The 13,342-nt window shown below is 38.2% G+C and overlaps 1 long non-coding RNA gene across 1 annotated transcript in view; it reads left to right on the forward strand.

The window, feature by feature from the left end:
- LOC309640282 overlaps window positions 1–13,342 on the forward strand; it is a 129,126-nt gene that overhangs the window by 24,149 nt on the left and 91,635 nt on the right. The window lies entirely within an intron of this gene.

Raw genomic sequence — 13,342 nt, forward strand, 5'->3', positions numbered from 1 at the left:
TAGGAAGTTTTGCTGGGCTCCAAAGAAGTCAATACTGGCCTCCTACAATGACTTCATCAATTTGTCCCTTCATTCATCCAACAATTTTCTATGTAATATCTACTGCTTGCCGGGAACTGACCTCAATGCTTGGGTTACATCTAGGAATATATTCAAAGATTCCTGCCTTTAGGGAACTTACCTTCCAGAAGGAGGGAAACACATAAAAATAATTTCTATAAGAAGAGAAAGGAAATTCTATCATATATCAAGTGATACAGAAGAAAAAAGAAAAAGGAGGAGGGGGGAAAGGATTAGGAGTTCTGGAATGGGCAGAAGAGAGCAGACTACGTAGTGTCAGTAAATTTAGGCCTCATTGAAAAGGTGAGTTGTGAGCAAACACCGGAAGGAGATTAGAAATTTAACAAAGGAAAAATCTGGCACAACTTTTCAGGCAGACAGAACCCTAAAGCAAAGACCCCATAACAGGAGTGTGATAATGTATTTGAGGAACAATATGGAGACCAGTATGGCTGGAAAAGAAGCAAGGGAGGAGGAGAGTGTTTTACAACATAAGTTTTGTTCTCATTCAAGTACGGTGAGGCCAGCAGACCAGCAGACGGCTGCCATTAACAAGAGAGTTGTTACTCCCAGTTCCCAAGAGGAGGGGGCACCCCATACCACACAGGGGAAGCCCCAGTGTCAGTCAAGAGGCAGAAGGAGTGGGATGAAAGCATAGACAAGAGCCTTGACTGTGGTTTTTGAGAAAAGGAACAGGCAAGGCAGGGTAAGCAGGCCTAGAATTGGCTCGTTGGAATAATTTCAGAGGGATTCGGGATGCAGGGCTGTCCTGACTTGTCTGGTACCTGGTCTTGGGGTGATTAAGACAGATGGGAAGTAGCCTGGAGTGTGATAGCCCAGTAAGGTAGATGGCTGGAGTGTGGGTTCTGGGTTGGCTAGTTTGTATAAGAAAGACGTGCTCATAAATGATCTCTAAGAATTGGGTAGCCCTGAAAATGGCAGTCTTTTCCTGATCATCAAGGCCCCGGAAGCTAGAGCATCAGGAATACAGAAAATTTTTTAAATATAGTTAATACAGAAAACAGTTCAGAGGGATAGGGGTAGGGCAGAGAGAAATGAGGAGCCATGGAAAGGTTTTAATCTGACTTATGTTTTTAAAATGCCATCCTGATTGCTCTGTTGAGAATGGACCATGGTGAACAAGAGGAGAAACAGGGAGACACGTTCCAGGCTGTGGCAGAACTGAGCCTGATGGTCAGCAGTAGAGGTGGTTAGATGTGGCAGGTTTTTAAAATATTTTGAAGGTAGAGGAAACAAGATTTACTGAGAGATTAGATTTTGCATGTGAGATGATGTGAGAATGACTCCCAGTTTTGTGATCTAAGTAGAGGAAAGGGTGGAGTTGTCAGGTCAGTTGAGGAAGGCTGCAGGCAGCACGAGTCTGTATTCATCTGGGTTCCCCCAAAAGCAGAGCCTGAGACAAGGACTTGGGTGCAGATATTTATGACAGGTGATCCCAGGAAGCAGAAGTGAGGGAGTACAGAGTGAGACAGGCAATGGGGCTTGATTCCAGTGGGCTCTCTCAGAAGCACAGAATGTCTCCCAGAACTTTCTACTGGAAATACAGGAGCATTTATCCACTATATATAATATAATATACACTATTATATTATAATAAATTTTATTCTAATTTTGTTTATCTTATCATCTACTATAGGAGAAAAGGCTGCAAGAGATATTTATTACATGAATGATTTAGGACACTCCTAGAAATAAACTCATCCTAAGGGAAAGAAGACTAGTTTATAAAAAAAGAAAATAATAAGGCTATTAAAACAATTTGGTAGAAATCAACAAAGGGCCTGAGCAATAAATGAACCTGTAAGTATGCAAGAAGTATCCATTCAGAAATCTTTGTGAATATGCAAATCCACAAAGAATTTTAGGGCATATAATTTACTTCCATAAAATGCAATTAGGGGGCTTCCCTGGTGGCGCAGTGGTTGAGAATCTGCCTGCCAATGCAGGGGACACGGGTTCGAGCCCTGGTCTGGGAAGATCCCACATGCCGCGGAGCAACTGGGCCCATGTGCCACAACTACTGAGCCTGTGCTCTAGAGCCCGCGAGCCACAACTACTGAGCCTGCGCGTCTGGAGCTTCTGCTCCGCAACAAGAGAGGCCACGATAGTGAGAGGCCCGTGCACCGCGATGAGAAGTGGCCCCTGCTCGCCACAACTAGAGAAAGCCCTCGCAGAGAAACGAAGACCCAACACAGCCACAAATAATAAATAAATAAATAAATAAAATTTTTTTTTAAAATGCAATTAGATAGAAACACAACTAGAATGTAAGCTCCATGGGAGTAGGAATTTTTGTCTCTTTTATTCACTACTATATCCCTGGTTACTAGAATAACACCAAGAACATACTATGTGAATATTTGTTGATTGAATAAGTAAGCCAAATATTTTAAGAAACCTCAACTCATCTACGACCTGATACATGCAGGACTATGTTGAATATTTTCCATTAGTCCCCCCAGATCTACTCCCCACATTCCACCCTGCTCTGTATCCCAGGCAGTGGACCTTTATTGAGTCCATCAAGAGTTTTCCTCACTCTTTGGCTTCAATGAAGGCTCAACCAATGACAGGCTCCAGCAGATCGGTTGGTAGGAAGAGAATAAGGATAGGTATTACCCTGGTTCCACCTCTTCCAAGCTGCCACAGGCTGGCTGCACCTCTCCTCCAAAGGCCGCCACCCTTTAAGAAACCGTTGCCCTCTCCAGGTTCAGGTACCCACTCCCATCCCTTAGACCTGGTAACAGATCCCCACCTTTGCTTGCTTTGGGGTCCAGAATCATTGCTTGTCCGTTTCCTTTAAACCCATCTTCACTCTTGCAAATAGTTTTTCTTCATCTCCCCTCCATTAACTTATCTAAATGTGCCACCTTCTTCCTGTTCAGACCCTGACTTTTACAAAATTCATTCATGAAGAGATTAAAATAAATGTGCTTTTAGCATCCACTGAAACAGTTTTGTGAGTTGTCTGGTCTTGATTCCCCGAAGATAGTATGGTGGACTCACTCAAAAAGATGTTGACTGGCACTGAATCTGACATGCCATGATTTAATTTACCCATTGCTTATACTTTCTAGCTAAGATCCATTCAGTTCTTGAGACTTCAGCATGTTCTCTTCATTTCAATCACCAATATGTTTTAGAGCCATTTTTCACACATACACACACAGCCCCCCAAATTCTGTTGTTCCTGTTTTATCACTTTGCATGAAGTATTGCCAATGGAGCGATAAGAAGGAGCAATAAAGCTGAGTTGAGAGGTGGGTAGCTCAGCACTCCCACACACTAGCCTCCCTATACCTGTAACTAAGACTTACACCCCAGTAACATTACACGTGATTACATGTTACAGAACATCAGAGGTGCTGAGAACCAGGCCAAACCACGAATATAATGGTCATGAATGCAAAGAGCCTCATGTACTACTTTGTGAATCAATGTGTCATCAGCAGGTGGGGGTGGCCTATGAAATAGTATCACTGGATGAATTAGTTGAGCAGGACGACATCCTTTAGTAAAAAATTCTCAAAGCAGGCACTATTTTTATTCCCATTTTCAGATGAGGAAACTGAGAAACACGCAAGTTTAGTAAATTGCCCAAGTTCACAGAGTTAATAAGTGTTAGAGCTGGCATTCAAATAAGGAGTCAGGTGGCACCAGAGTTCATGCTCGTAACTCCAAACTCTCAAGTAATTAAATGACAGGATAGAATAACGGTCCTTAGATGTAAGCCAGTAGATAGATAGTCTCCATTATATCCTTGCTAAAGATTAAATGGGGCTTCCCTGGTGGTGCAGTGGTTGAGAATCTGCCTGCCAATGCAGGGGACACGGGTTCGAGCCCTGGTCTGGGAAGATCCCACATGCCGCGGAGCAACTGGGCCCGTGAGACACAACTACTGAGCCTGCGCGTCTGGAGCCTGTGCTCCGCAACAAGAGAGGCCACGATAGTGAGAGGCCCGCGCACCGCGATGAAGAGTGGCCCCCACTTGCCGCAACTGGAGAAAGCCCTCGCACAGAAACGAAGACCCAACATAGCAATCAATCAATCAACCAATCAATCAATAAATCTTTAAAAAAAAGAAAGATTAAATGGCTCCTCATGTGTCCTCTTCAGACTCCATTTCCACATACATAAAACAGAGACAATAAAAATGCCAATTCTTGAGGTTGTTGCAACGAATCACATCAAATGAGACAATGAATGTAAGGTACTTGGCTCCGTAAATTTTAAGCGGTACCATTTTCTTAAGTCTCTGGAAATATCCGTCAAATGCAATTGTCTTCATTAGAGTTAACATCTTAATTATTGTTTCTAAATATTGTTTCCAAGATAACAAATCATCTATTTCTTCCACATTGTAATAATAAGCTATAAAATCCACAGACAAGAGGCTATTTTAAATTTCTTTGATTTTTATAACAAGAAAATGTACATCCAAATGCAAATTTCAAAAAGGGCCAGGGGGGAAATTATCCTTCCCATGTTCCGCAGAGGTGGAAAAGCGAATTTTCCTCAGATTTGCCTGGTGGAAAATTTGAACCCCACTCTGAAGGATTCCAATGTGTTGGATAGTATTCTACCCCAAGGCCACACTCTTCTTGGAAAACCAGGTGCTGGAGGAGCCCATGAAACTATAGGAAATCCAGCACCTTCCCTGAAACATACTCTTGTTCCCCCTCCAGTTTTACCTGGTAGGTAAGATTGAGGGTGAAATCTAAGATTTTATTGGCATGGAATGATGAAAAATATCATGAATTCACATGGATAAAGGCATATTCCCCATTCCCACAGATTCAACACATTTAATGTCCTGTTTCATTTCCAAGGTGCATAAACACATGATGGAAGCCCAGCTTCTCCAATGGATAGGTAGTACAGGTAGTCTGGGAGAGAAACCAGAGCATCCCCACTGAGGGCTTCCTTCGTGGCTCATGTCTTGTCCTGGCCCTTGTCCACCAACAAATGTCAATGTTTTTGCCAATCACATAGCTATCCACGTGTTAATGTCCATCTCTTAAGAAAGCTTAAGGATACAGAAATATGGTATATACTTTTAAAATGTCAACTGTGTCTCATGGTCACTTAAAATACAATTTTATTATTTTTTTAAAAACATGAAGATATTATGGAATATGATTCAAAAGTCCCATTAATTTTTATGATGAAATACAAATTTTTGAAGAAATCTGACTCTTGGTTCAGGCTTCTTTAAGACAGACTCTCCCCACCCCCATGATGTCTAAGCTATGCATTTCTCTCTTTTGATGTTGCTAATGGTAGCTTAGTTAGTGAGAATTAAAGGAATCATTTTACAAGGCAGATGATAGTGCTGTGGGTTAGGTATGGAATGGTGAGAGGCTTTGCCATTGAAGTCTTTCTCTAATACTACCTAATAATGCTGTGGACCTCTCGTATATGCCACATAACATTATATATATATAGAAGAGCCTTTCTATAGTTAGATATCCAAAAGACATGAAGCTTTTAATTCAAAATGAGCATGTAAGTAGTGGGGGAAATGCTGAGTGTAGAGAGCTGATTCTATCATTTTGGACGTTAATTTCAAGCTAGTAGTGAGGTGCAGGTTCCAGAGTGTAAAAGAATAAGTAATGGGGACTCTTTTTTTTTTCTTTTTTTGCTGCATTTGGTCTTTGTTGCTGCACGCGGGCTTTCTGTAGTTGCCGTGAGCGGAGGCTACTCTTCGTTGCGGTGCACAGGTTCTCAGCCAACAACGATGGCTTCTGTTGTTGCAGAGCATGGGCTCTAGGCACGCAGGCTTCAGTAGTTGTGGCTCACGGGCTCTACAGTGCAGGCTCAGTAGTTGTGGCGCACAGGCTTAGTTTCTCCGTGGCATGTGGGATCTTCCCGGACCAGGGCTCTAACCCGTGTGCCCTGCATTGGCAGGCAGATTCTCAACCACTGCACCACCAGGGAAGCCCGAGGACTCTATTTTAACTTATGTATTTTAACCCAAAACTGGTTCCCTCTCTCTGCATACACACACACAAAAGGTCACTAAATATTGTGGAATAAAAAACTGAAATTAAAAAATTGAAACTAAAATACTCTCTGAAGTTTTTGCCACTAGATGATGATTAGTCCATACTAGAATAGCTCTACTGTTTATCCTCATGTCAAATGCTGGCCTTAAAAATCAAGACATCAGATGGTAAATGAGAAAACAGTCAAAAGCTTGGAGGGATAATCCAGCAAATTAATACTTCTTTCCTTTCAAAAATTTTAACTCAACTTAATCAGTGACATAAACTAAAATTTTGTTTGTATTTTACATACTACTATTTAGTTTCAACTAAATAATAAGAACTTAAAAATTCTTGTTATAAGAACTTATAAGGTCTTGTTATAAAAACTTAAAATTTTTATTTTAACTTCAGTATCATTAGTTTGGAAGGCTCTAAGTTGTTTTGTAGGTATAACTGAGGTTTACCTGATGAATTTTTCTTGGGGGACATGTTCTAGTGTCTTATTTCCCTGTGGTTTAAAGACTTACTAGCCTGGAGAATTTTCTTTAAGCCCTCAAAGCTTGAAAAATGACATTTCTTTATTATCAACATTAACAACATTGTATTTTTGAATTTTATTTTGTTTTTTTATACAACAGGTTCTTATCAGTTATCCATTTTATACATATTAGTGTATATATGTCAATCCCAATAACAACACTGTAATTTTTAAATGAGCACGTAGGTAGTGGGAGAAATGCTGAGTGTAGAGAACTGATTCTATCATTTTGGATGTTAATTTCAACGTAGTAGTGAGGTGCAGGTTCTATAGTGTAAAAGAATAAGTAATGAGGACTCTATTTTAACTTATGTATTTTAACCCAAAACTGGTTCCCTAAGTTCCCTAAGGGGCTTCTGAGCACTTGGAGCACTGGTTCATGAAACTGGTCAAAGGTTTAATTTACTTTTGTCACATTATTCTTCTAACTCAGAATCTGTGACCAAACTGCAGAAACTTGAAAGTCTCTTGTTTTACTTTTTCTTTCCATTTCATTGTTTTCTGTGACACATTCAGAGAACTGTACACACGGTTTCCTATATTATCAAGCTCTTCTTGTTCTATTCTGCTCATAATGAAATTCAAATTGTATTCAAGAGCTCATTCTCCAGCATGAGAATTATTAAGAGGAAACTAATCTCCAAGTCTTAACTTTGCCATTATTCCCTAAAAAGACAAGATGCTATTAGATTCACTTTATTTAATTATGCCTTCTCCAACCTACTAAAACATTAATGTCTCTAATACAAAGTACAGTATGAAGTTTTCCAAGGCGAACCTTTGGATGTTAGACTGCTGGGTGGCAAGACTGTTAAGTGGCTATTCTTTCAAGGTTAAAACTTGCTGTTCTTGTTCATGGGATATTTTATGAGCTGCTTTCTTTCATCTAACTTTGAAATACATACTCAGCATCCACAGTGTACTGTTATTGGAGCCTTAGACTCAGAAGCAATGTAACACTTAACTTTCTAATGGGGAGGAGCTATATAATATACAAATAAATAAAATAATCTCAAATAGTAATAAGTACAATGAAGAAACAGCAAATGAAATGATATGCTAGTGAGTGATAGAGTAAGAACTTGTTACATAAGGTCTTTTTTTCAATTTAATTTTATTTATATATTTATTTTTATACAGCAGGTTCTTATTAGTTATCTATTTTATATATATTAGTATATATATGACAATCCCAATCTCCCAATTCATCCCTGAACTGAAATTGTTCAGTCCAACTGAAGTTGTTACATAAGGTCTTTCTGAGGAACTGACATTTGAGCTGAGATTCAAACAAGGAGCCAACCATGCAAAGATCTCAGGAAACTGGTATCTGGGTAGAAAGAAGAGAAAGAGCAGGAAGAACATAAATGGCATGGCCAACGAGTAGGAAAAAAAAAAAGCCAACTGAGTGAGGAAAAAGAGAGTAGTGAAGATCTAGGAGAAGTAGCCCCAGGCCAGAACACTTGAGCCTTGGATTTGTTTTCTAAGTGCCACGAGAGGTCACCAGAAAATTTTAGGCAGAAGAGTGTCATGATCTCTTTTTTATTTTTCCAAAGAAATTACCCTGGCTTTTCAAATTTTACTTGCTTGAAAGTGTGCTCAAGAGGGCAAGAGCTGAAAAAGCCAACAGTCGTCCATGTGAAACAATCCTATGCTAGACTCTAGCAGGGACATCATCGCAGATCATGCTTTCCAAAGCCAAGGCCACATTAGAACAACCAAGGAGTTTTTAGAGCCTTTAAAAACACAGATTTCCAGGCCTCACTCCTTCAAGTTTCTGATTCAGGGGTCTGGGGTTGATGCCAAGAATCTGTATTTTAAAAATCTCCCCAGAACTTTCTGAGGTGCATCCCTGCTTAAAAACCCGAACTAACTAAGCCACGCCGATCTAAAAATAGTGGAGAAAACTATTTTAAATGCCAAATAAAATTTTCATGTAAGAAAACTGTACAATGAATAGGCATTTTGAAAATAATGGTTTTTTCGTATGGTTGCCAAAGGGGAAAGGGGGAGAGGGATAAATTAGGAGTTTGGAATTAGCAGATACCAACTACTATACTATATATAAAATAAACACAAAGGTCCTACTGTATAGCACAGGGAACTATACTTAATATCTTGTAATAACGTATAATGGGAAAGAATCTGAAAAAGAATATATATATGTGTGTGCGTGTGTGTGTGTGTGTGTGTGTGTATATCTGAATCACTTTGCTGTATTCCTGAAACTAACACAACATTGTAAATCTATACTTCAATTTAAAAATTGATGTTAAAAAATTGTTTTCTCACAATTATTTTTCACAATACTGAAGGGAATCAGCAGTACTTATGGATGAGAACACAGGTACTGAAATATTCCCTTTGATATTCCTTCTATTCACTGACCATTTGTTGCCTGCAACCTCTCTTAAAGCTAGTCGATGCAGAGAAAGACAAATACTGTAGGACGTCACATATGTGGAATCTAAAAAAAGGCGACACAAGTGAACTTATTCACAAAACAGAAACAGACTCACAGACGTAGGAAACAAACTTATGGATACCAAAGTGGAAAGGTTGGGGGTGGGATAAATTAGGAGGTTGAGATTAACACATGCACACTACTATATATGAAATAAATAAACAAGGACCTACTGTATAGCACGGGGAACTATAGTCAATATCTTGTAATGACCTATGATAGAAAAGAATCTGAAAAAGAATATATATATGTATATACATATATATACGTATAACTGAATCACTTTGCTGTACACCTGAAACTAACACAACACTGTGAATCAACTCTCCTTCGCAAGAAAAAATTAAAATTAAAATTTTTAAACAATCTAACCTTACACCTAAAGAAACTAGAGAAAGAAGAACAAACAAAACCCAAAGTTAGCAGAAGGAAAGAAATCATAAAGATCAGAGCAGAAATAAATGAAATAGAAACAAAGAAAACAATAGCAAAGATCAATAAAACTAAAAGTTGGTTCTTTGAGAAGATAAACAAAATTGATAAGCCATTAGCCAGACTCATCAAGAAAAAGAGGGAGAGGACTCAAATCAATAAAATCAGAAATGAAAAAGGAGAAGTTACAACAGACACCGCAGAAATACAAAGCATCCTAAGAGACTACTACAAGCAACTCTATGCCAATAAAATGGACAACCTGGAAGAAATGGACAAATTCTTAGAAAGGTATAACCTTCCAAGACTGAACCAGGAAGAAACAGAAAATATGAACAGACCAATCACAAGTAATGAAATTGAAACTGTGATTAAAAATCTTCCAACAAACAAAAGTCCAGGACCAGATGGCTTCACAGGTGAATTCTATCAAACATTTAGAGAAGAGCTAACACCCATCCTTCTCAAACTCTTCCAAAAAATTGCAGAGGAAGGAACACTCCCAAACTCATTCTATGAGGCCACCATCACCCTGATACCAAAACCAGACAAAGACACTACAAAAAAAGAAAATTACAGACCAATATCACTGATGAATATAGACGCAAAAATCCTCAACAAAATACTAGCAAACAGAATCCAACAACACATTAAAAGGATCATACACCACGATCAAGTGGGATTTATCCCAGGGATGCAAGGATTCTTCAATATATGCAAATCAATCAATGTGATACACCATATTAACAAATTGAAGAATAAAAACCATATGATCATCTCAATAGATGCAGAAAAAGCTTTTGACAAAATTCAACACCCATTTATGATAAAAACTCTCCAGAAAGTGGGCATAGAGGGAACCTACCTCAACATAATAAAGGCCATATATGACAAACCCACAGCAAACATCATTCTCAATGGTGAAAAACTGAAAGCATTTCCTTTAAGATCAGGAATGAGACAAGGATGTCCACTCTCACCACTATTATTCAACATAGTTCTGGAAGTCCTAGCCACGGCAATCAGAGAAGAAAAAGAAATAAAAGGAATACAAATTGGAAAAGAAGAAGTAAAACTGTCACTGTTTGCAGATGACATGATACTATACATAGAGAATCCTAAAACTGCCACCAGAAAACTGCTAGAGCTAATTAATGAATATGGTAAAGTTGCAGGATACAAAATTAATGCACAGAAATCTCTTGCATTCCTATACACTAATGATGAAATATCTGAAAGAGAAATTATGGAAACACTCCCATTTACCATTGCAACAAAAAGAATAAAATACCTAGGAATAAACCTACCTAGGGAGACAAAAGACCTGTATGCAGAAAACTATAAGACACTGATGAAAGAAATTAAAGATGATACCAACAGATGGAGAGATATACCATGTTCTTGGATTGGAAGAATCAACATTGTGAAAATGAGTATACTACCCAAAGCAATCTACAGATTCAATGCAATCCCTATCAAATTACCAATGGCATTTTTTACGGAGCTAGAACAAATCATCTTAAAATTTGTATGGAGACACAAAAGACCCCAAATAGCCAAAGCAGTCTTGAGGCAAAAAAATGGAGCTGGAGGAATCAGACTCCCTGACTTCAGACTATACTACAAAGCTACAGTAATCAAGACAATATGGTACTGGCACAAAAAGAGAAACATAGATCAATGGAACAAGATAGAAAGCCCAGAGATTAACCCACGCACCTATGGTCAACTAATCTATGACAAAGGAGGCAAAGATATACAATGGAGAAAAGACAGTCTCTTCAATAAGTGGTGCTGGGAAAACTGGACAGCTACATGTAAAAGAATGAAATTAGAATACTCCCTAACACCATACACAAAAATAAACTCAAAATGGATTAAAGACCTAAATATAAGACTGGACACTATAAAACTCTTAGAGGAAAACATAGGAAGAACACTCTTTGACATAAATCACAGCAAGATCTTTTTTGATCCACCTCCTAGAGTAATGGAAATAAAAACAAAAATAAACAAGTGGGACCTAATGAAACTTCAAAGCTTTTGCACAGCAAAGGAAACCATAAACAAGATGAAAAGACAACCCTCAGAATGGGAGAAAATATTTGCAAATGAATCAATGGACAAAGGATTAATCTCCAAAATATATAAACAGCTCATTCAGTTCAATATCAAAGAAACAAACACCCCAATCCAAAAATGGGCAGAAGACCTAAATAGACATTTCTCCAAAGAAGACATACAGACGGCCACGAAGCACATGAAAAGATGCTCAACATCACTAATTATTAGAGAAATGCAAATCAAAACTACAATGAGGTATCACCTCACTCCTGTTAGAATGGGCATCATCAGAAAATCTACAAACAACAAATGCTGGAGAGGGTGTGGAGAAAAGGGAAACCTCTTGCACTGTTGGTGGGACTGTAAATTGATACAGCCACTATGGAGAACAATATGGAGGTTCCTTAAAAAACTAAAAATAGAATTACCATATGACCCAGCAATCCCACTACTGGGCATATACCCAGAGAAAACCATAATTCAAAAAGACACATGCACCCGAATGTTCATTGCAGCACTATTTACAATAGCCAGGTCATGGAAGCAACCTAAATGCCCATCAACAGACGAATGGATAAAGAAGTTGTGGTACATATATACAATGGAATATTACTCAGCCATAAAAAGGAACGAAATTGAGTCATTTGTTGAGACGTGGATGGATCTAGAGACTGTCATACAGAGTGAAGTAAGTCAGAAAGAGAAAAACAAATATCGTATATTAATGCATGTATGTGGAACCTAGAAAAATGGTACAGATGAGCCAGTTTGCAGGGCAGAAGTTGAGACACAGATGTAGAGAATGGACATATGGACACCAAGGGGGGAAAACTGCGGTGGGGTGGGGATGGTGGTGTGCTGAATTGGGCGATTGGGATTGAAATGTATACATTGATGTGTATAAAATTGATGCCTAATAAGAACCTGCAGTATAAAAAAACAAACAAAACAACTAATACTAAACTTTCATTGGGCTATTTGTATGGAAATATGTTAATATAAATGTTTCAGACATTACATGAAATTTCTAAAAATCTTATATGTTCTGGTATAATGTTATAAGTAATAATCCTAGTTATTACTTTAAAATGTATATCTCAGAAATAACTAATTTTCTTGTCAACTGCATTATTATGAACTTTCATCAAATCTTTAACCGTGGTCATCTTTAAGTCTTTTGTCATTTACAGACAGTTCTGGGTGTACTCTGATGATTTTGCAAATATGTTCCTATAAAAGGGTTTCATCTTCAAGAAAGTCATGGAAAAGGCTCTGACAAGTACAGGTTTCTGGTAACTGACTGTACTGCTGAACTGAATGAATAAGCATTTTCAGAACTCTAATGAAAAACTGATGAACTCATAAAAGTGCTAACAAAAGATCAAGATGAAAAAAAAATTAATTACATGGGACTGAGTGAACTGATGAGGATGAGTATAATTTTTGTGACTTTCTGTCGGAATTAAAAAAAAAAAATCCCACAAGGACTCAGAGGCAAAGAATATACAAATCAATTTTCACTGCAAAGTAAAGGAGCTGTTGCAGTGGAGGATTACTGGACTGAATGTCAATATTATGACATAGTATGAGTGTGTTTCATGTTTGGTAATTGCAACCATTGTTGCTTTTGTTGTGGTCATCCATGTACAATGCTTGGTGTCAGTCTATTTATCTCTTGTAAAAATAAAATACCGTGGGTGTGTGTGAAAAAAAAAAAAAATTTAAAAAGCTACTCAGTGTATTTACTCCTTCGTACACACAGTCTCTACAGAACTT

This window comes from Balaenoptera physalus (genome assembly GCF_965194825.1).
Source record: "Balaenoptera physalus genome assembly, chromosome: 12".
Lineage (NCBI taxonomy): Eukaryota > Metazoa > Chordata > Mammalia > Artiodactyla > Balaenopteridae > Balaenoptera > Balaenoptera physalus.